General features: G+C 47.5%; 2 long non-coding RNA genes across 2 annotated transcripts; both read left to right on the top strand.

Moving 5' to 3' along the window:
* The first annotated feature begins 2,192 nt into the window (after positions 1–2,192).
* Positions 2,193–3,315, top strand: LOC142827732 (uncharacterized). The gene is made up of 2 exons (XR_012902436.2): positions 2,193–2,531; positions 3,092–3,315. It is a non-coding gene; the product is annotated as an uncharacterized LOC142827732 (long non-coding RNA).
* A 14,303-nt stretch (positions 3,316–17,618) lies between these two features.
* Positions 17,619–18,868, top strand: LOC149524607 (uncharacterized). Its single transcript, XR_016349033.1, has 2 exons — positions 17,619–18,084; positions 18,645–18,868. It is a non-coding gene; the product is annotated as an uncharacterized LOC149524607 (long non-coding RNA).
* Positions 18,869–24,075: the final 5,207 nt, after the last annotated feature.

Genomic DNA, 24,075 nt, shown 5'->3' with positions numbered 1-24,075 from the left:
AAAATGAGTCCGAAGCAGGCTCCCTTAATGTGGACATGCTATCTCGACTTAGAGCAAGAAAGCTCTGATGGCCATTTTAACCATAGGGGCTTCTTGCGCAAGAAATTCATGTTGCCTGTCTACACTGCCCTCTTGTGGAAGAGCTCTTGCTCAAGAGGGCTTATTCCTCGTGAGGAGAGGAATGACTCTTCTGGAATAAGCCCTGTTTTACAACGCTAGACTGTAAATTTACTAGCGCAAGAACGCTCGTGCAGTGTAAACAGATGGCAAGTTTTTGCACAAGATTGGCTGTTCTTGCACAAGAAGCTGCAGTGTAGACATAGCTCCCCTAGACAGCTTTCTTCTGCTGAAAGAAGATATGCAAATTCAGAGCTAATTTGCATATCTTCTTCCGATTGTGTTATTGGAAGAGGTTTTGTCAAAAAAGAAAGCAGTTTAAATGCGGTTCTTTCAGGAAAACACCCCTTTCTCGGAAGCACCCTTTTCCCTAAAAAAATGGGATATGCAGGGTTCTTTTGAAAAAGGGGTTTTTTTCCTAAAGAACCATGTCTAGACTGCTTTCTTTTTCAACAAAACCTCTTCCAATAACCCGATAGTAAGAAGATATGCAAATTAGCTCCAAATGTGCATATCTTCTTTCGGCAGAAGAAAGCAGTCTAGACTTAGCCGAGCGGAAATATCATATTGCCTCTGTTTAACTCTACTGTAAGCACACTGTGTGTGCACAAAAGGGCCAGTGTAGACAGCTCAGATTTCTTTTGTGCAAAAAACCCCCATCGTGAAAATGACGATCGGGGCTTTTTTGCGCAAAAGCGCGTCTAGATTGGCACGGATGCTTTTCTGCAAAAAGTGCTTTTGCAGAAAAGCGTCCGTGCCAATCTAGACGCTCTTTTCCGCAAATGCTTTTAACAGAAAACTTTTCCGCTAAAAGCATTTGTGGAAAATCATGCCAGTCTAGACGTAGCCCATAAGTTTAGCAGGTGCCAAAGTATAAAGGATTTGTCTTGACCACAGTGTAAGAAAGTATTGATTAAATCAAGTTAGATTGGACTAAGCTTTGAGGGGAACGAAATGTGAATCCCCAGTGTAATTCAAGTAGGGAAATGACTATATGAAGATTTTATGTATGTTCAGGGCTGCAATCATTCATCCAGTTTTTTCTGCCTGTCAGAGAGGTGTACCTAAGAGGAAACAACTTCTAATTTGCACACGTACCATGTGTACATTTGGGTTCAGTGCCGGTTGGTGTGATGGTCATGGTGGATGGGTGATGAAGTTAGTGGGCCAGGAGATGGAAGTAAGGCCTAGTAACAAGAATTCAGAAAAGGGCAGTTCCTCTCTGCACTAGTGAGAAGATTGGAGGTGAATCTTTTAGCATTTGATTTAGTGGGTGTAATGTAGACCCATAAATCGAACACTGAGGGCAGCCCCTGCCAGCATCTGGTACCCCTGATGCTGCAAGGAATAAGGGAAGCTGACAGTAGTGTCCTCCTGTTGGCCTCCCTCTGGGTGGACGCTGCCACAGCCTGGCTTGAGGTAAACTGACTTCAGCTATGCATTTTGCATTTTGCATTTTGCATTTTGCATTGCTGGAGTTGTATACAAGCTGTCCTCACTATAAGTCCAAGATACATTCAAAAAAACTTGGACTTACAGAGAAAAACTTAAAGCAGGGGATATTTTCCTGCAGTTGGCTTCCATTTGCACAAGCTTTTTTTTTGGCATGACTTAAGAGCGGGGAATGGGAGGACTTATAACGCATCAGTTCCTTCAAGTGTCAGTGACTTTAGTGTGGAACGGATGTATACCGGGACGACTTATAGTGGGGATGCCCTGTACCTTAAACCGACCTGCCTGGTCTAGTATAGATCAGGCCTGAGAGGAAGAAGCAGACAATCAGGGTGCTAGGTCTGAGGTAGGGATAGGAGGAAGGGGAAAATCCAGGAGAGAAAGGAACCAGGTGGGGCATCGGTGTGGTCTGAGGGGAATTAGGAATAGAAATGAGTTTTAACACTGCACAGGGAAGACATTCTAACCAGAGGGCAGTGTTTGAAAGGTCTGGTATTTATAAAAGATTTTATTTCTATTGTGTTCTGTCCTTCACTTGTTTTATCAACTTTCACACCCCTTTCACACTAGTTGTCTAGTGGAGCCAACTGTTCCATCACAAGACCACTGGACTATGGCCAGCACTCCTCCTGTAGCCGCGCCGTCTGTATGGAGGAGAATTGTTAGCTCCTGTGCTTACGTATGAAACTCTGGGTGATTGTTCAGGGCAAGTGATGCATGGAGCTATTTACAAGGCCTTCTGGCTACAGAATGCATCTGGGGCACCTACAATCCCATGGGTCGATGCTTCTCAGTCCACAGAGCTCTATAAATACTGGGGCTCCCTGTCTCCTCCTCCATCTCACTCCTCTGCAGTGGCACCTCTTCTCTGCAGTGACACTGAGATCGCAGCTGAGCTCCCGATATGAAGGGCCTCTACCTGTTCCTTATTATGACCCTCCTTCTCTTCCATGCTGCTCCAGGTGAGAGATAAAGTAGCCTGTAGGGATTATTATTGCTTATGTTTCCTGTTGCAGTAGCACCAAGGGCAGTGGTAAGCGGATTCTCTCCAGTGCGCCCAACTGATTACCAGAGGTGCATACTTACAGCTGCTCCACTCTGAAGCATGTGACTCAGAGGAGCACAGAACAGGAGTGCGGGGAGACAACAGAGCAGGATAGATTTCCCTTAAAGAGACAGAACGTGGCTTCTCTCAGACACCCCCCTCCAGTTTGGGGCTGGGCTCCCGTAAGCACTAACCTGCCCGTAGAGATGAAGGAGAGTTGTCCAGGTGATGGCAGGCAGAGGAGGAACAGGCAAGTTGGGGATGACAAGGGAAGTGGAGGGGGACTAACTGGGTGCCCCCCTAGTCTGGAGCCCAGGAGCAACTGCCCCTCCACCCCACCTCACTGCACCACTGAAGTTCAGGCACCACACATTTAACAACATTGACCATGGAGGCAAGCAAGAGTCCCTAGTCCACTGATGATACTCTATTTGCAGTGCTGGCTATCCACCAATCATTGCTTTTTCTCTTGTGCAGGTGATGATACACCATCTTCTAGGTGTGGTAGCGGCGGATGGGGTCCTTGTCTGCCCATAGTCGACCTTTTATGTATAGTACATGTGACCGTTGGATGCAGCGGAGGATTTGGGTGCTGCCGAATTGGATAAATATTCTGTGCCGAAGTAATGCACAAGGGGACACCTCACAGCATGGAGAGAGAGTTTTGTCCCCCTTCTCTGAATAAAATATTTCACACTGCATTTTTAAATGACTGGAGTCTTCTTGGGGTGGTGTGTGGGGCGGGGGGAGCGTATGACAGGACAGAGTAATGTTCTCTTCCTTCTTCTTTGCTCAGAATCATTTCCTAGGCGTGGCCATAGAAGTGTCAAGACTGTTCCGCGCTCTGGCACAACAAATACAAAAGTGGAGGCCCACAAAAACACCCCAAAACCTTATCTCATAGGGTATGTCTACACTACAGCGCTAATTCGAACTAGCTCATTCGAATTAGCGCATCTAGACTTAAAAACTAGTTCGAATTAGCGTTTTGCTAATTCGAACTAGCGCGTCCACACTGATTGGACGCAGGGGCGCACTTAAGGGCAGCTGAAACCGGTTCTGGCAGGGCATCAGGTCAGTAGTTGCTTTGTGTGGCTGCTGTCTGAGGCTATCTGAGGCTCGTGCTTAAAGTGACCCCCCCTGGACAGCTTGTTCTCAGCTTTTCCGCTTGCTTGTCTACCTCGTCGAGGGACAGAAAAGCATTTTTCTCTGCGCCCGTCTGTGTCGGTGGTTCCCTTCGGGGACGCCGCTGCAGGTGGCAACATGGAGCCAGAGCTCGCCCTAGGCTTTCTGGTGCAGTTTGTGGACTTGCTGCTGCAAGCCTGCCAGCAATGGCTGGAGGCTGCCTGGCACCACCTGGTGCACGTCAGCCCCCTGCCTCTCCGCCTGGCCTCCCTGGGTGCGGTGGAGGAGCCGCAGCGGCGCCCGGATGCCGGCGTGCCCAGCCACATCTGGCGTCTGGACAGCAGCAGTGACTGGTGGGACCGCATCGTCCTGGAGCGCTTGGGAGACAGGAGTGGACCCAGAACTTCAGGATGAAGATGGACACCTTCCTGGAGCTCTTCAAGGTGCTTGCTCCTGCTCTGCGGCGATGGGACACTCGCATGAGGTCCGCCATCCCCCTCCAGAAACGTGTGTCCATCGCCCTCTGGAAGCTCTCCACGCTGAACTGCTACTGATCCATCGGGAACCAGTTCGGCGTGGGGAGATCTGTAGAGAATCAACAAATATAGTGCTTTGGCCACGTGACAGGGCATCCCAAGGACGAAACCAATCAAGAGTCCTGAGCCAACAATAACAACATCTGCCTGAGTCAACAACCTTCGAGAATTCTGTGTTTGGAACTGCGAAAAAGCAGTTTGTAAAAAAGCAGGATGTGGACTTCTGCGGAGTTTAGAGGGTATAATGATAGTTGTAATCTTGCAATAAAACACCAGGCCTCCCAGTACGTGAACCACAAGGGGTACTTCTCTGTGCTCCTGCAGGCCGTTTCTGACCACTGGGGCCAGTTCACGGACATTAATGTGGGCTGGTCCAGCAAGGCACACGACACCAGGGTGTACCGGAACTCCTCCGTGTGCCAGAGGCTGCAGGCCGGGACCTTCTTCCCTGACCGCCACATCAGGGTCGGGGACGTGGACATGCCCGTCTGCCTGGGGGGGATGCGGCCTACCATCTACAGCCCTGGCTCATGAAGCCCTACACTGGGCACCTCAACCCCTCCCACCAGGCCTTCAATGCGAGGCTGACCAGGGCCCAATGACCAGAAAGCCAAAGGGGTCAGAGAAGCAACACAAGGAGCTGGAGTCTGGCAATGCAACACAGTCTGCAGCTGAGTGTGGTGATCAGCTGGGACCAGCAAAGTGAGGGGAGAGGCTCTGGGCAGGGAGACACCACCAGCCAAGAGGCCCTGCAGGCCAGACTTGGAGAGGGATTGTAACTCCAGCTGGGAGAGGGGTCCTGCTACCTAGAGCCTGAAGGCATGTATTCACTGCCAGAGCAAGCGTGTCCCACCTGCAGCCCCCCCTGCAGCACAGCCAGGGCCAGAGAAAGAGCCCCGGGGCCTATAAAGAACAGACTGTGAACTGTCCTTACACTCTGCAGTCTGCTGTTTGTTATGTCCCCGTGCTACAGAGCAGGACTGCGTGTTCTCATTTAAACTTTCTTGTTTTTCCTTATTCTTTTCTTTTTAATCAGTTGCTGTTTAATAAATTGTATTTGCTTTGAACTGTATGTAATGATCACTGGGTCAAGAAAGCATCCAGTGTGAAGAGAACACCCCAGAGTGGGGACACCCTAGCCCCTGCCCCAAGTGACCCCAAGGTCGAGGATTAAGCCCCAGAAAACCTGGGCCCAGCCTTGCTGGGATTTTGAGGACTGGGCTACTCTAAGAGAGTGGAAGGGGAGCCCTAAGGTTCAAGGAGACCTTTGGGTAAAAAAAGTGGGAGCGGGGACTCAGATCATTTCACTGGTCGATTTCACCGGGGTGGTATATAAGCCAGGAAAGCTCTCCACAATAGCGGGACCATTCCCCCGCTTTCATTTAAGCGATGTCTGGACTACGTTTTATTTTCAAAAGAGGATATGCAAATTCTGTCAGTAGTCTGGACGGGGTTTTTTGGGGCGAAAAAAACCCTTTTTTGAAAAAACTGCTCTTCCTTAAAAAATGAGGTTTATGCGGTTTTTTCGAAAAAGGTTTTTTTTCCGGAAAAAACTGCAGCCAAACTACTTTCACTTTCAAAAGATCCTCTTTCAAAAGTGAGCTTGGAAGAAGATATGCAAATTCACGCAGAATTTGCATATCCTCTTTTGAAAAAAATGTAATTTAGACGTAATTGTAAAGTGCACTCTTCTAGGCAGTATTTCATTCCTTCTCCTGTAGCACTTTTAAGATGATCTGCTTTTTCATATACAAGTTAATACAATAGCTTGTCCAAGAGTGGCTGGGTCAGCAGTCGCCTCCATATAACTGGGTTCCCCTCTCCCCAGGCACGTAGGTGGGTGCCGAACAGTTAGAGGAATCTTTATCCTTCCTTTTCAGCAATTCCAATGCCAGAATGGATCTTTATGATCTTCTGGTCTGACCTCCTGTATAACAGGCTGGAGAACTTCCCCCAGAATAATTCCTAGGGCAGAATTTTCATAAAAGATCTTGATTCAGAGATTGGCTCAGACAGGAAATCCACCATGGCCCTTGGTAAATTGTTCCAGTGGCTAATCACTACATCCATTAAGAAAGTATGTTTTATTTCTTTGGGTCTCCTATCATTTCTCTTGTTACCAAGTGAATGCATGAGAAACCCAGATCCCTAAGAAGATCATGCAAGCTGATTTTCAAACCAACCTCTGATTCCCCTGCCTTTAATAAGCATGTGATTATTTGTGTTATAGAAGCTCCTGGGAACCCTAATCATAGACCAGGAGCAATGTTCCCTCTAATCCTTTCCATCCATGTGTGGATTACATTTTTATGTGCACCGAGGTATGGGTGAATGTGCACCACCAATGGAAACAAAATACCAGGTCGTGTGCACCCTGCTAATCATCTGGGCTGCATGTGAATCTTTCCTGAGCACAAGTGCATATCTTACAGGAAACACTGAGTAGGATCCCACTCACCTGAGCACTGTAAAGACACAGAAAACAAAGGCAGCCCTGTCCCAAAGAGCTTACAATCAGAGGGTACTTCTATACTTCTAGGAAATCAACACTGGGGCAATTGATCTTTCAGCATTCGATTTAGCGAGTCTCGTATAGACCCACTAAATCGAACACTAAGAGTGCCCTCATCTGCACCAGTACTCCTTACCGGTGCGAGGACTAAGGAGAGTTAACAGAAGCATTTCTGCCATCAACCTCCCACTGTGAGGACAGTGCCAAAGCTCAATTTAAGGTAGGTCAACTACAGCTACATTATTTAGAAAGCCGGAATTGCATACCTTAAGCCGACCTCTGGCTGTAGTGTAGACATGCCCTAAACATAAGACAAGAGATGAATACAGGCAAACAAGGTCTCTGTAGGTCTCATGGCAAAGGAGAGTTTTAAACAGGGCTTTATGCACTAAAGTTAGGTGCCTACATAACAGAAACCAAGATTTATACATATATAACAACAGAAGAAGTACTCGTCAAAGGTAGCACCTCATAGTATCATAGATCACTGAACATGGAAGGGACCTTTAGAGGGCCTTGAGTCCAGTCCCCTGTCCCCACAGCAGGACCAAGCACCATCTAGATCAGTGGTTCCCAAACTTTTCGGCATCACGCCCCCTTTTTGATTTTTTGAGAAACCCTCACGCCCCCTCCCCACCCTCAGCAACAAAACTTGTTGAGCAAAAAAAGAAAAAAGAATAGGAACTGACCAGGGCCGAGAAACAAAAATAGCAAGGGGATTGCCGGGGGATGGGGGGGATGGGTTGCCTTCCACCCCCCTCCCTGGAATTCCTTCATGCCCCCCCAGGGGAGCACACCCCCCAGTTTGGGAACCCATGATCTAGGTCATCCCTGACAAATGTCTATCTAACCTGCTCTTAAATATCTCCAGTGATGGAGATTCCACAACCTCCCTGGGCAATTTATTCCAGTGTTTAACCACCCCGACAGGAAGTTTTTCCTAATGTCCAACCTAAACCTCCCTTGCTGCAGTTTAAGCCCATTGCTTCTTGTCCTGTCTTCAGAGGCCAAGGAGAACAATTTTTATCCCTCCTCCTTGTAACACTCTTTTAAATTCTTGAAAACTGCTCTCACGTCCCCTCTCAGGCTTCTCATTTCCAAACTAAACAAGCCCAGTTCTTTCAGTCTTCCCTCATAGCTCATGTTTTCTAGACCTTTAATCATTTTTGTTACTCTTCTCTGGACCTTCTCCAGTTACTCCATATCTTTCCTAAAATGTACACAATACTCCAGTTGAGACCTAATCTGCATAGAATACAGCAGCATGACAAATTCTCTTGTCTTGCTCACAACACTCTGTTCACGCAGACAGAATCACGTTAATGTGGCTGTGTTAATGAGGTTAATTAAGCAAGCTGGATGTGTCCTATACTTAGCTTTTGATGTGGAAATGCAGATGTTAAAGGCAGGAGAAATTGGCTTTGTAATATGCCCACCTGTTAACGACTTTGTTCAAACCCAGGGTGAAGGTGTCAAATCTGTAGATGAATTCCAGTTCTGCAGACTCTCTCTGTCACAGTTCCCACAGGTCAATTTACACTCTGAATCTTACCTGCAAGATCACGCTGAGCCAATCCTTTAGAATCTAAAATCTAAAGGTTTATTACTAAAAGAAAGAAAAGCATGAGAGTAAGGTTGTTAAAGGATAATACATTACAACCATCGAATCCCCCAGTTCTCAGTGCAGGCTCTTAGCAGAGATATTATAAACTGCTATCTTAAAAGTCTCTGGTGTACATCCTATGTCAGGATGGGTCCACAGTTGTTTCCGGCTCGTTGTTCCCTGCAAGACTGCATCTGGGAACAGGAGCAAAACTGAAGACAAGATGGAGGATGCCACATGGCACTTATATACCTCCTCTGGCATCTTCTCAACCTATCCATGCTGCTCTGCAGGTATCAGTCACATTCCTGAGGTGTGTATTGGCACCTAGAGATTCATTGTCCCCTTGCTAATTAGCATCGCCATTGTTTGAGCATTCCTTGTCCATTGTTCAGCCACAGACCGAGAATTTTCGAGCATCCACACAGAGTGTTTATAACTCCACATACAGATATTATACAATGACATGAATAGCAGATACAGAATCAGTAGAACAGAAGCTTTCGTGTGACACCTCACATGGCCCCCTTTGTATTCACTTTGGGGCAAATACCCCCTTATTGGGTGCAGCAGTGATCTGGCTGCTCCCCTTAAAATCCAGTAATGTGACATCCACACACAGAGGGTGTCTATTCTGCAGGTTCTCCAGGTGCTGAGGTGTGTAGACACACCCAACCTCCCTGTTGTCAGCACTCAAGGCCCTTAATTGCACCCTTCCAGAAAGTAGACCCTGAGCTGGAATGCTTGTCTGGCAGATGTGGGAAGGCATCCAGGTTGGGCTGCAACCTACCCCACCTACCTGCCCTCCCCACCTGCTGTGCAGCGGCATGGTTGCCAAGGTGCAGATACCTGAGTTTGAGCCTGGCTAATTCTCCATTGCTGTTCCCACAATTCCCAATTGCTGTATCCTCTGGCTGTTTCTGACAACTCACTTGCCCCCCTGCACTGGAAGTTACCTGAAGCCCTGGATAGTCCTGAAGCTTAGAGTGCTGCAAGCTGAAAAGCACACCAGGTAACTAATGAACCTGTCGTGGGCGAACTCCCAGGAGCATGGTTTTACCAGGTGCTCAGGGAAGAGCTGCCTCGGCGAGAATTAAAGAACACACCTCTCCCTCAGCCATCCTTGCGTGCCGCAAGAGGGTCAATTGGGGTGTCTCAGGAGCAGCAAAGCCAGACTGGAGATGCTATGAGCTCTGCCACACACGGTTCATCCCTGGCCCAACCTGAGCTGCCTTTTCTCACTTACTTCTCACTTTTGGCACTACAGGGACCCTAAGGGGCAAGGGGGTTGTTTGTGGGCCTCAGCTGGCATCTTCCATTCAAATTAAGCTAACCATTGGCCCCTGGCTCAGTTCTGTGTGACTGTGCCCCTACAACTCTTCTTTCAAGTCATTTGAATATGCTAAATGGCAATTTGCACCAGTGTAGCCACGGACACTGCAACCTGCTTGAGAAATAATAGTGAAAATTCTTCCTATGCAACAATGAGGTGGTAACACTACTGCTGTGTCCCACACAGATTTCCTCACTTTCTGGCTATTGCAGAAGCTCAGTGCAAGAGATACCTTTGTGCACACATGGATACGAGTACACACTAGGGATGTTAGTGTATAGTCGTTTAAACAATTAATTGGTAAACCTGGGCTTATTGGTTAATCCAAGTGACCACACACACATACTTCTTGCTGCCTCTGTAGCAGAGGCAGGAGCATGGGGTGGCAGGTCGGAGCCGGTCTGCACGGGGAGACGATTTTTAAACCAGGTTCTCTCGTGGACCGGCTCCACCTGCCACCCCATGTTGCTGCCTCTGTCCCTTTAGTTAAATGGCTATTTCTTTGTCCTAAAGTTTAGTGAGTTTAGTAAATGGGCCTAAGTAAAAAGATAGCTTTGATATTGTGTCAGTGTTAATGAGACTAACAGGATGTTGAAGGCTGAGGCCTTAATTGCTTGATTTACAATGTCTCTTTGTCTTGCCAATGCAGATGTTGACGCTGTGCCGCCTAACCTTGAAAGCCCTTGTAACATTGCTTATGTGTGTGAAAAGGGAATGAATGTGCTGAGATAAGGTGCAAAAGTTATTGCTCAGAACCAGATGGCCAAAGAGGGAGGTTGAGTGTAGGCGAAGACCAGAGTACAGACGACCCGGCGTCAAAAATGCATACCCATAATAAGGAGTGATTGGACTATTGGCAGAGTGGCACATTGATGAGCCTTCAAGACAATTGATTGCAGGATGAGCCTCCAAGAGATGTTTGGGAATGACTGACATCAATAAGATAACATTCCAGTCACAAGCTGACAGAGTGGAATCCATTGATTTCAACAGAGAAAGGATTATAAAAGCTTTGGAACTTTGGGTTCGTCTTGCCACCAACTCCAGAAAAGCATTGGATCGATTGATCGACAAAGGCCCTCTGTGTTCAATCTAGCTGGCCACTGGACTGATACAGAATCTGGACTGGTAACTATGACATCGTCTGGCGGGACTGTGTGTGTGTATGGTGTTTGTGTGTGAATTATTGAATAGCACATGCAACTGTTGTATTCTCAATAAATGCGGCGTACTGCCTTTTCCCCTCTGAAAGATCTCGTGTGCTTCGTTTAAGCAGATAACACCACTTCACCCAGGGCCTGGGGATTCCCTTCCCCTCCCCACCCACAACTTCTCACAGGGCCTGCAGATGCCCTCTCCTCTCCGGCACCACTCCTCTCAGGGCCTGAGGATTCCCTCCCACCCCCCTACTCCCACCCCACTTTCCCACCATCCCGCGCTCATGGGGCCTGATACCTGAGCAACACTAGGTAAATCTGTTAGTTACACATATACATTCGGACATATTACAACACATATTGTTTGCTTGTGCCTAGCTGACCTAGCAAGCCACATCACTCCCTATCAGAGACCTGTTTTCTTCATTATTTCCCACTCCCCTAAATTTTGTGTCATTTTCAAACGTTATCAGTAATGACTTTACGTTTTCTTCCAGCTCACCGATAAGAACGTTAAATAGTGTAGGGCCAAGAACAGCTCAGCAGAGATCCTTGTTTTCTGTGATAAAAAGAACATTCTCCAATTTAGAAAGACACACAAAAATCTGCATTTTTCCACAATGAAATGTTGAACTTTTGTTTCCCTAGCTACAATATACAGTAGACACTCGTTTATCTGTGTCTCCATTGTTCAGCTCTCTATATTCACCGAACCACTAGCTAGCTACGTGGGTCACAAAGTCAGTCATACCACTGTCAGCCTTGAGTGGTTGGTGGGACAGTTAATATGGAGAGAGAGCTCCCTTTTAGTTCAAGCTGGAGAGGCTCATGCACTAAGCTCCAGAGGTCTGAGAGTCAGTTCTGCTTGTCAGCGTTGTACATAAATGAGGTGCATAGGGAAAGGGACTCAGCTAAGGCTTTAGCTGTTGAATGTAGAACTTATTCTTGCCCCAGAAACCATGTTGAAGATCAGCGCATCTCAGCAGACAATGGACTGAAGTTCTTTAGGTTTCATGGAAGGAAAACCACAGCCAATTGCTCGACCCACAGGTCCCATGGACAGAAGTCCTTCTTAGCACAAAAATAAGGGGCAAGGAACTCAGCTGGTGCAAACTCAGTCAGTGGTGTTACACCAATATACACCAGCATCAGAACTGGGGCCAAATATTCTAAGACCATTTGTTGGTTTACTCCGGGCAAAAGCTCACTTCCTGAAGAGAATTCACTGACTCCTTTCCTGACAGTGTCAGTGAAGCAACCCACAATCAGACAGAGAGTAACACTAAAAGAGTAAACAGGGGGACACCCGTGTCAATGGGAGCAGGCTGAAGGACTTGTATTTCCCATGATGCAGTGTGCTTCTTAACCATGAGGACTATGCCTACAGCTTCGTCCAGACCCCCTTGCTGACAGCCTGGCTAGAGGAATGCCCGAGGGCAGCCCTAAAAGCCAGATTGTGGGCCTATTATCCACATGGTGAGCAACTAGTCAAACAAGATGCCCCAGAGAACTGCCCATTGATTAATGCATGAGCTGATCCATTCCTAACTACTCATGATATTCACTCGTCAACACCTTTTAATGTTGTTCTGACCCACTGGTTTGATCACTGCAAAGTACACAAAGCACATTGTTCATGGCCCACCTTATCTTTTCTTACATTGTTTTTTTTTTCTCCCATTGGAAATTGGAACCACTCCATCTGTCCTAGAAGTTTGTCTCAAGTAATTAGGCAAGCTGTCTCTCCTTATCCTTTGACTGGGTCAGCAGCATAATTTTGGCATGTGACAAACTAGTGTCTAGTACACCAAAAATTAAAAAAAGACATCAGCCTAAGGTCGAGTGAATTCAGAATGATTGTGACACACTGGAGAATTTGCCAAAGACAAGTTCAAAGAAAGGCACCGATAAGGGAAGAATCAAGCACAAATACAAAATGGGGAAGAGCTGCTTTGGCAGGAAAGGACCCGAGGTTTACAGTGGGCCCCAAACTGAATATTGGGCAACAATGGAGCGTTGTGAAAAAGGCAAATGCTGTACTGAGGTTATAGTAACAGGAGAGTTGGATATAAAATACAGGGAATTCTATTTGCTCTACTCCACACTGGAAAGGCTGCAATTCCAGTAAGGGGTCTGATTTCACCGAATAAATTTATGAAGATTGCCTATCTCCTAGAACTGGAAGGGACCTTGAAAGGTCATTGAGCCCAGTCCCCTGCCTTCACAGCAGGACCACGTATCATCCCTGATGAATTTTTGCCCCAAACTGCCTCCACAAGGATTGAACTCACAGCTGTGGGTTTAGCAGGCCAATGCTCAAACCACTGAGCTATCCCTCCTCCCAGCACTCACAGTCTCAATGCTGATTGGCCGAGCAGGGGCCTATTGACAGGGAGGAAACTCAGGTTCTTTTACTCTCTTTTAAGACCTCACTTATAACTCATAACCAATCATGTGTTTGATCAATTGTGCTGGTCTCCTATAATCTTCTCTGCATGATTCCTAGTGCTCTCAGAGGCTACGTCTACTCTGGTAGCTTCTTACGCAATAACTCTTTTGCGGCAGAGTTCTTGTGCAAAAACTCTTCCACAAGAGCGCATCGACACTGGCATGGGCTTTTGCACAAGAGATGTGCTTTTGCGCAAGAGCATCCATGGACATGTAGACGCTCTCTTGCGCAAGAAAGCTCTGATGGCAATTTTAACCATAGGGGATTCTTGCGCAAGAAATACATGTTGCCTGTCTACACTGCCCTCTTCTGGAAGAGCTCGTGTACAAGAGGGCTTATTCCTTGTAGGGAGAGGACTAACTCTTCCGGAAGAAGCCCTGTTTACAACACTATACTGTAAATTTACTTCTGGAAGAACGCTCGTGCCGTGTAGACAGCCGGCAAGTTTTTGTGGAAGAATGGCTGTTCTTCCACAAGAAGCTGCCAGTGTAGATGTAGCCTAAGGTTCTAGTTCTTCTAGAACACGTGCTGAATAATGCCCATGAAGGATTGTTGCTCTGTCAGGCTTTTGGGAACTCTTCATTCTGATCAAAGAACAAAATTCAAGACATGACCCTCAATTTGAAAATCAGGTCTCTTGGGTCCTGTTCCCAATTCTGTCATGATGGGGGCTACGTCTAGACTGCAGGCTTTCTTCAAAAGAAGCCTTTCCAGAAGAGATCTTCCAGAAAAACTTATTTCGAAAGAGAGCGTCTACACAGCCAAAGTGCATTGAAAAATCAATCTGCTTTTTTGAAAGATAGCGTCCACATTGTTCGGATGCTATCTCACATTTAAGTTGCAATTACTATGGATGGAGTAGCCACTAGGGCACCTGTGCTTTTTCCTGGAGACCTCTTCTTTCAAAAAAACCCTCCAAAAACCTCTTCAACGTCCGCACGTGCCTTTTTCTTGGGTTCCTCCTTGGGGGGGGGGGACAAGATGCCATTTGTTTAAGCCAGACAGCTCCAAAGCACTGCTACCCTCCCTCCCCAACCTCCAACCCAGGGCATCTACTGAAGGAAGGTCAAAGACGTGGCAGGAGACAGGCCCCTGCTCAAAGATTTTATTATCCTCATAAGTGAACCAGAAGCACCTCTGTAAGGTCACTCAGCAGCCGAATCAGGAACAGAACCCATTTTCTCTTGGATCCTAGTTACATGCCCTAGTCACAGGGCCATGCTGCCTTTCTGATAGGTGTACCTCCCCAGCTGGAGAAGGAAATATGTTACATCTGTAGTCCCTCACCCCACCCCACCCCACCCCACCCCACCCCACCTGCCCGTCCTCCCTCCCTCCCTATAAGAAGAGTATCTGAATCCTTCCAGAGGTATTCTGATTAGCCAGACCTCTGTGTGCTCTATGCTGGCTAGGACGAACTACAGGTCCCATGATGCAGTGGTGAGCTCCCTCTGGGCCTGGCTTGGGCTAGATGGGGAGAGGCTGCTGCAAGGGGTTGATAGCCTCCATTGGAGGGATAGGGAGCTGGAACAGAGAGCTGCTGCTTTCCTCAGCTCTGGGCCAAGGACGCGCAGTGACAGAGCCCATGGTTGAGATGTGGGGCTTGCTGAAGACATGTGAGGAGGGTTAAGCCTCCACTATGGCAGACAACGTGTCAGTCCTGCGCCCAAGTTTCTCCACATCTGGGCCCTGGCAGTGGAAGCTGGAGGCAAGCCTGAATTTGGCTTGCAGACCATTGAGGAAAAAGCAAGTCACGCCTGGGCTGTTGCTGTCCAATGCAATCCACATGCCTGCCAGCGAGTCCGGAGCAACCTAAGCTGGTCGCTGTCCCTCGTTGCCTCCTCGCGCCTTGTTTTCCCTGGACTGCTTCTGCCAGACTTACGAAGTGCTGGCCTGAGCACTGTTCACCCCCACAAGAGAGGGCCCGGTAGTGTGAGCTTCATGGACACCACAGCCGGGTGCATGCATGTGTATGGCCGAGAGTGTGGGTGAGGTTCATGTGCAGCTTGCTGTTGAAAGATGGAGTCCATCTGCCCCATGGCCGTGCCACCTAGTGACCTGATATAAGTAAAATATCTTTATCTACACTTAAAAAAATGAGTAGTGCTGTGGCACCTAAGGGCATTCTCTACATTAGGAAATTATTTCAAAGTAACTTATTTCAAAATAATACCTCCTGAAATAGCTATTTCGAAATAGCATGTCCACGCTACAAGGAAGCCTCAAAATGAGTCCGAAGCAGGCTCCCTTAATGTGGACATGCTATCTCGACTTAGAGCAAGAAAGCTCTGATGGCCATTTTAACCATAGGGGCTTCTTGCGCAAGAAATTCATGTTGCCTGTCTACACTGCCCTCTTGTGGAAGAGCTCTTGCTCAAGAGGGCTTATTCCTCGTGAGGAGAGGAATGACTCTTCTGGAATAAGCCCTGTTTTACAACGCTAGACTGTAAATTTACTAGCGCAAGAACGCTCGTGCAGTGTAAACAGATGGCAAGTTTTTGCACAAGATTGGCTGTTCTTGCACAAGAAGCTGCAGTGTAGACATAGCTCCCCTAGACAGCTTTCTTCTGCTGAAAGAAGATATGCAAATTCAGAGCTAATTTGCATATCTTCTTCCGATTGTGTTATTGGAAGAGGTTTTGTCAAAAAAGAAAGCAGTTTAAATGCGGTTCTTTCAGGAAAACACCCCTTTCTCGGAAGCACCCTTTTCCCTAAAAAAATGGGATATGCAGGGTTCTTTTGAAAAAGGGGTTTTTTTCCTAAAGAACCATGTCTAGACTGCTTTCTTTTTCAACAAAACCTCTTCCAATAACCCGATAGTAAGAAGATATGCAAATTAGCTCCAAATGTGCATATCTTCTTTCGGCAGAAGAAAGCAGTCTAGACTTAGCCGAGCGGAAATATCATATTGCCTCTGTTTAACTCTACTGTAAGCACACTGTGTGTGCACAAAAGGGCCAGTGTAGACAGCTCAGATTTCTTTTGTGCAAAAAACCCCCATCGTGAAAATGACGATCGGGGCTTTTTTGCGCAAAAGCGCGTCTAGATTGGCACGGATGCTTTTCTGCAAAAAGTGCTTTTGCAGAAAAGCGTCCGTGCCAATCTAGACGCTCTTTTCCGCAAATGCTTTTAACAGAAAACTTTTCCGCTAAAAGCATTTGTGGAAAATCATGCCAGTCTAGACGTAGCCCATAAGTTTAGCAGGTGCCAAAGTATAAAGGATTTGTCTTGACCACAGTGTAAGAAAGTATTGATTAAATCAAGTTAGATTGGACTAAGCTTTGAGGGGAACGAAATGTGAATCCCCAGTGTAATTCAAGTAGGGAAATGACTATATGAAGATTTTATGTATGTTCAGGGCTGCAATCATTCATCCAGTTTTTTCTGCCTGTCAGAGAGGTGTACCTAAGAGGAAACAACTTCTAATTTGCACACGTACCATGTGTACATTTGGGTTCAGTGCCGGTTGGTGTGATGGTCATGGTGGATGGGTGATGAAGTTAGTGGGCCAGGAGATGGAAGTAAGGCCTAGTAACAAGAATTCAGAAAAGGGCAGTTCCTCTCTGCACTAGTGAGAAGATTGGAGGTGAATCTTTTAGCATTTGATTTAGTGGGTGTAATGTAGACCCATAAATCGAACACTGAGGGCAGCCCCTGCCAGCATCTGGTACCCCTGATGCTGCAAGGAATAAGGGAAGCTGACAGTAGTGTCCTCCTGTCGGCCTCCCTCTGGGTGGACGCTGCCACAGCCTGGCTTGAGGTAAACTGACTTCAGCTATGCATTTTGCATTTTGCATTTTGCATTTTGCATTGCTGGAGTTGTATACAAGCTGTCCTCACTATAAGTCCAAGATACATTCAAAAAAACTTGGACTTACAGAGAAAAACTTAAAGCAGGGGATATTTTCCTGCAGTTGGCTTCCATTTGCACAAGCTTTTTTTTTGGCATGACTTAAGAGCGGGGAATGGGAGGACTTATAACGCATCAGTTCCTTCAAGTGTCAGTGACTTTAGTGTGGAACGGATGTATACCGGGACGACTTATAGTGGGGATGCCCTGTACCTTAAACCGACCTGCCTGGTCTAGTATAGATCAGGCCTGAGAGGAAGAAGCAGACAATCAGGGTGCTAGGTCTGAGGTAGGGATAGGAGGAAGGGGAAAATCCAGGAGAGAAAGGAACCAGGTGGGGCATCGGTGTGGTCTGAGGGGAATTAGGAATAGAAATGAGTTTTAACACTGCACAGGGAAGACATTCTAACCAGAGGGCAGTGTTTGAAAGGTCTGGTATTTATAAAAGATTTTATTTCTATTGTGTTCTGTCCTTCACTTGTTTTATCAACTTTCACACCCCTTTCACACTAGTTGTCTAGTGGAGCCAACTGTTCCATCACAAGACCACTGGACTACGGCCAGCACTCCTCCTGTAGCCGCGCCGTCTGTATGGAGGAGAATTGTTAGCTCCTGTGCTTACGTATGAAACTCTGGGTGATTGTTCAGGGCAAGTGATGCATGGAGCTATTTACAAGGCCTTCTGGCTACAGAATGCATCTGGGGCACCTACAATCCCATGGGTCGATGCTTCTCAGTCCACAGAGCTCTATAAATACTGGGGCTCCCTGTCTCCTCCTCCATCTCACTCCTCTGCAGTGGCACCTCTTCTCTGCAGTGACACTGAGATCGCAGCTGAGCTCCCGATATGAAGGGCCTCTACCTGTTCCTTATTATGACCCTCCTTCTCTTCCATGCTGCTCCAGGTGAGAGATAAAGTAGCCTGTAGGGATTATTATTGCTTATGTTTCCTGTTGCAGTAGCACCAAGGGCAGTGGTAAGCGGATTCTCTCCAGTGTGCCCAACTGATTACCAGAGGTGCATACTTACAGCTGCTCCACTCTGGAGCATGTGACTCAGAGGAGCACAGAACAGGAGTGCGGGGAGACAACAGAGCAGGATAGATTTGCCTTAAAGAGACAGAACGTGGCTTCTCTCAGACACCCCCCTCCAGTTTGGGGCTGGGCTCCCGTAAGCACTAACCTGCCGGTAGAGATGGAGGAGAGTTGTCCAGGTGATGGCAGGCAGAGGAGGAACAGGCAAGTTGGGGATGACAAGGGAAGTGGAGGGGGACTAACTGGGTGCCCCCCTAGTCTGGAGCCCAGGAGCAACTGCCCCTCCACCCCACCTCACTGCACCACTGAAGTTCAGGCACCACACATTTAACAACATTGACCATGGAGGCAAGCAAGAGTCCCTAGTCCACTGATGATACTCCATTTGCAGTGCTGGCTATCCACAAATGATTGCTTTTTCTCTTGTGCAGGTCATGGTGTACCACCTCCTAGGTGTGGTAGCGGCGGATGGGGTCCTTGTCTGCCCATAGTCGACCTTTTATGTATAGTACATGTGACCGTTGGATGCAGAGGAGGATTTGGGTGCTGCCGAATTTGATAAATATTCTGTGCCGAAGTAATGCACAAGGGGACACCTCACAGCATGGAGAGAGAGTTTTGTCCCCCTTCTCTGAATAAAATATTTCACACTGCATTTTTAAATGACTGGAGTCTTCTTGGGGTGGTGTGTGGGGCGGGGGGAGCGTATGACGGGACAGAGTAATGTTCTCTTCCTTCTTCTTTGCTCAGAATCATTTCCTAGGCGTGACCATAGAAGTGTCAAGAATGTTCCGCGCTCTGGCACAACAAATACAAAAGTGGAGGCCCACAAAAACACCCCAAAACCTTATCTCATAGGGTATGTCTACACTACAGCGCTAATTCGAACTAGCTCATTCGAATTAGCGCATCTAGACTTAAAAACTAGTTCGAATTAGCGTTTTGCTAATTCGAACTAGCGCGTCCACACTGATTGGACGCAGGGGCGCACTTAAGGGCAGCTGAAACCGGTTCTGGCAGGGCATCAGGTCAGTAGTTGCTTTGTGTGGCTGCTGTCTGAGGCTATCTGAGGCTCGTGCTTAAAGGGACCCCCCTGGACAGCTTGTTCTCAGCTTTTCCGCTTGCTTGTCTACCTCGCCGAGGGACTGCAAAGCATTTTTCTCTGCGCCCGTCTGTGTCGGTGGTTCCCTTCGGGGACGCCGCTGCAGGTGGCAACATGGAGCCAGAGCTCGCCCTAGGCTTTCTGGTGCAGTTTGTGGACTTGCTGCTGCAAGCCTGCCAGCAATGGCTGGAGGCTGCCTGGCACCACCTGGTGCACGTCAGCCTCCTGCCTCTCCGCCTGGCCTCCCTGGGGGCCGTGGAGGAGCCGCAGCGGCGCCCGGATGCCGGCGTGCCCCACCGCATCTGGCGTCTGGACAGCAGCAGTGACTGGTGGGACCGCATCGTCCTGGAGCGCTTGGGAGACAGGAGTGGACCCAGAACTTCAGGATGAAGATGGACACCTTCCTGGAGCTCTGCAAGTGGCTTGCTCCTGCTCTGCGGCGATGGGACACTCGCATGAGGCCCGCCATCCCCCTCCAGAAACGTGTGTCCATCGCCCTCTGGAAGCTCTCCACGCTGGACTGCTACTGATCCATCGGGAACCAGTTCGGCGTGGGGAGATCTGTAGAGAATCAACAAATATAGTGCTTTGGCCACGTGACAGGGCATCCCAAGGACGAAACCAATCAAGAGTCCTGAGCCAACAATAACAACATCTGCCCGAGTCAACAACCTTCGAGAATTCTGTGTTTGGAACTGCGAAAAAGCAGTTTGTAAAAAAGCAGGATGTGGACTTCTGGGGAGTTTAGAGGGTATAAAGATAGTTGTAATCTTGCAATAAAACACCAGGCCTCCCAGTACGTGAACCACAAGGGGTACTTCTCTGTGCTTCTGCAGGCCGTTTCTGACCACTGGGGCCAGTTCACGTACATTGATGTGGGCTGGTCCGGCAAGGCACATGACGCCAGGGTGTACCGGAACTCCTCTGTGTGCCAGAGGCTGCAGGCCGGGACCTTCTTCCCTGACCGCCACATCAGGGTCGGGGACGTGGACATGCCCGTCTGCCTGGGGGGGATGCGGCCTACCCTCTACAGCCCTGGCTCATGAAGCCCTACACGGGGCTCCTCAACCCCTCCCACCAGGCCTTCAATGCGAGGCTGACCAGGGCCCAATGACCAGAAAGCCAAAGGGGTCAGAGAAGCAACACAAGGAGCTGGAGTCTGGCAATGCAACACAGTCTGCAGCTGAGTGTGGTGATCAGCTGGGACCAGCAAAGTGAGGGGAGAGGCTCTGGGCAGGGAGACACCACCAGCCAAGAGGCCCTGCAGGCCAGACTTGGAGAGGGATTGTAACTCCAGCTGGGAGAGGGGTCCTGCTACCTAGAGCCTGAAGGCATGTATTCACTGCCAGAGCAAGCGTGTCCCACCTGCAGCCCCCCCTGCAGCACAGCCAGGGCCAGAGAAAGAGCCCCGGGGCCTATAAAGAACAGACTGTGAACTGTCCTTACACTCTGCAGTCTGCTGTTTGTTATGTCCCCGTGCTACAGAGCAGGACTGCGTGTTCTCATTTAACCTCTCTCATTTTTTCCTTATTCTTTTCTTTTTAATCAGTTGCTGTTTAATAAATTGTATTTGCTTTGAACTGTATGTAATGATCACTGGGTCAAGAAAGCATCCAGTGTGAAGAGAACACCCCAGAGTGGGGACACCCTAGCCCCTGCCCCAAGTGACCCCAAGGTCGAGGATTAAGCCCCAGAAAACCTGGGCCCAGCCTTGCTGGGATTTTGAGGACTGGGCTACTCTAAGAGAGTGGAAGGGGAGCCCTAAGGTTCAAGGAGACCTTTGGGTAAAAAAAGTGGGAGCGGGGACTCAGATCATTTCACTGGTCGATTTCACCGGGGTGGTATATAAGCCAGGAAAGCTCTCCACAATAGCGGGACCATTCCCCCGCTTTCATTTAAGCGATGTCTGGACTACGTTTTATTTTCAAAAGAGGATATGCAAATTCTGTCAGTAGTCTGGACGGGGTTTTTTGGGGCGAAAAAAACCCTTTTTTGAAAAAACTGCTCTTCCTTAAAAAATGAGGTTTATGCGGTTTTTTCGAAAAAGGTTTTTTTTCCGGAAAAAACTGCAGCCAAACTACTTTCACTTTCAAAAGATCCTCTTTCAAAAGTGAGCTTGGAAGAAGATATGCAAATTCACGCAGAATTTGCATATCCTCTTTTGAAAAAAATGTAATTTAGACGTAATTGTAAAGTGCACTCTTCTAGGCAGTATTTCATTCCTTCTCCTGTAGCACTTTTAAGATGATCTGCTTTTTCATATACAAGTTAATACAATAGCTTGTCCAAGAGTGGCTGGGTCAGCAGTCGCCTCCATATAACTGGGTTCCCCTCTCCCCAGGCACGTAGGTGGGTGCCGAACAGTTAGAGGAATCTTTATCCTTCCTTTTCAGCAATTCCAATGCCAGAATGGATCTTTATGATCTTCTGGTCTGACCTCCTGTATAACAGGCTGGAGAACTTCCCCCAGAATAATTCCTAGGGCAGAATTTTCATAAAAGATCTTGATTCAGAGATTGGCTCAGACAGGAAATCCACCATGGCCCTTGGTAAATTGTTCCAGTGGCTAATCACTACATCCATTAAGAAAGTATGTTTTATTTCTTTGGGTCTCCTATCATTTCTCTTGTTACCAAGTGAATGCATGAGAAACCCAGATCCCTAAGAAGATCATGCAAGCTGATTTTCAAACCAACCTCTGATTCCCCTGCCTTTAATAAGCATGTGATTATTTGTGTTATAGAAGCTCCTGGGAACCCTAATCATAGACCAGGAGCAATGTTCCCTCTAATCCTTTCCATCCATGTGTGGATTACATTTTTATGTGCACCGAGGTATGGGTGAATGTGCACCACCAATGGAAACAAAATACCAGGTCGTGTGCACCCTGCTAATCATCTGGGCTGCATGTGAATCTTTCCTGAGCACAAGTGCATATCTTACAGGAAACACTGAGTAGGATCCCACTCACCTGAGCACTGTAAAGACACAGAAAACAAAGGCAGCCCTGTCCCAAAGAGCTTACAATCAGAGGGTACTTCTATACTTCTAGGAAATCAACACTGGGGCAATTGATCTTTCAGCATTCGATTTAGCGAGTCTCGTATAGACCCACTAAATCGAACACTAAGAGTGCCCTCATCTGCACCAGTACTCCTTACCGGTGCGAGGACTAAGGAGAGTTAACAGAAGCATTTCTGCCATCAACCTCCCACTGTGAGGACAGTGCCAAAGCTCAATTTAAGGTAGGTCAACTACAGCTACATTATTTAGAAAGCCGGAATTGCATACCTTAAGCCGACCTCTGGCTGTAGTGTAGACATGCCCTAAACATAAGACAAGAGATGAATACAGGCAAACAAGGTCTCTGTAGGTCTCATGGCAAAGGAGAGTTTTAAACAGGGCTTTATGCACTAAAGTTAGGTGCCTACATAACAGAAACCAAGATTTATACATATATAACAACAGAAGAAGTACTCGTCAAATGTAGCACCTCATAGTATCATAGATCACTGAACATGGAAGGGACCTTTAGAGGGCCTTGAGTCCAGTCCCCTGTCCCCACAGCAGGACCAAGCACCATCTAGATCAGTGGTTCCCAAACTTTTCGGCATCACGCCCCCTTTTTGATTTTTTGAGAAACCCTCACGCCCCCTCCCCACCCTCAGCAACAAAACTTGTTGAGCAAAAAAAGAAAAAAGAATAGGAACTGACCAGGGCCGAGAAACAAAAATAGCAAGGGGATTGCCGGGGGATGGGGGGGATGGGTTGCCTTCCACCCCCCTCCCTGGAATTCCTTCATGCCCCCCCAGGGGAGCACACCCCCCAGTTTGGGAACCCATGATCTAGGTCATCCCTGACAAATGTCTATCTAACCTGCTCTTAAATATCTCCAGTGATGGAGATTCCACAACCTCCCTGGGCAATTTATTCCAGTGTTTAACCACCCCGACAGGAAGTTTTTCCTAATGTCCAACCTAAACCTCCCTTGCTGCAGTTTAAGCCCATTGCTTCTTGTCCTGTCTTCAGAGGCCAAGGAGAACAATTTTTATCCCTCCTCCTTGTAACACTCTTTTAAATTCTTGAAAACTGCTCTCACGTCCCCTCTCAGGCTTCTCATTTCCAAACTAAACAAGCCCAGTTCTTTCAGTCTTCCCTCATAGCTCATGTTTTCTAGACCTTTAATCATTTTTGTTACTCTTCTCTGGACCTTCTCCAGTTACTCCATATCTTTCCTAAAATGTACACAATACTCCAGTTGAGACCTAATCTGCATAGAATACAGCAGCATGACAAATTCTCTTGTCTTGCTCACAACACTCTGTTCACGCAGACAGAATCACGTTAATGTGGCTGTGTTAATGAGGTTAATTAAGCAAGCTGGATGTGTCCTATACTTAGCTTTTGATGTGGAAATGCAGATGTTAAAGGCAGGAGAAATTGGCTTTGTAATATGCCCACCTGTTAACGACTTTGTTCAAACCCAGGGTGAAGGTGTCAAATCTGTAGATGAATTCCAGTTCTGCAGACTCTCTCTGTCACAGTTCCCACAGGTCAATTTACACTCTGAATCTTACCTGCAAGATCACGCTGAGCCAATCCTTTAGAATCTAAAATCTAAAGGTTTATTACTAAAAGAAAGAAAAGCATGAGAGTAAGGTTGTTAAAGGATAATACATTACAACCATCGAATCCCCCAGTTCTCAGTGCAGGCTCTTAGCAGAGATATTATAAACTGCTATCTTAAAAGTCTCTGGTGT

This window comes from Pelodiscus sinensis, chromosome 3 (genome assembly GCF_052426305.1).
Source record: "Pelodiscus sinensis isolate ZL-2025 chromosome 3, ASM5242630v1, whole genome shotgun sequence".
In the NCBI taxonomy this organism is placed as follows: Eukaryota; Metazoa; Chordata; order Testudines; family Trionychidae; genus Pelodiscus; species Pelodiscus sinensis.
Note: the sequence above shows the minus strand (reverse complement) of the source record. Positions and strands in the feature narration are given on the sequence as shown.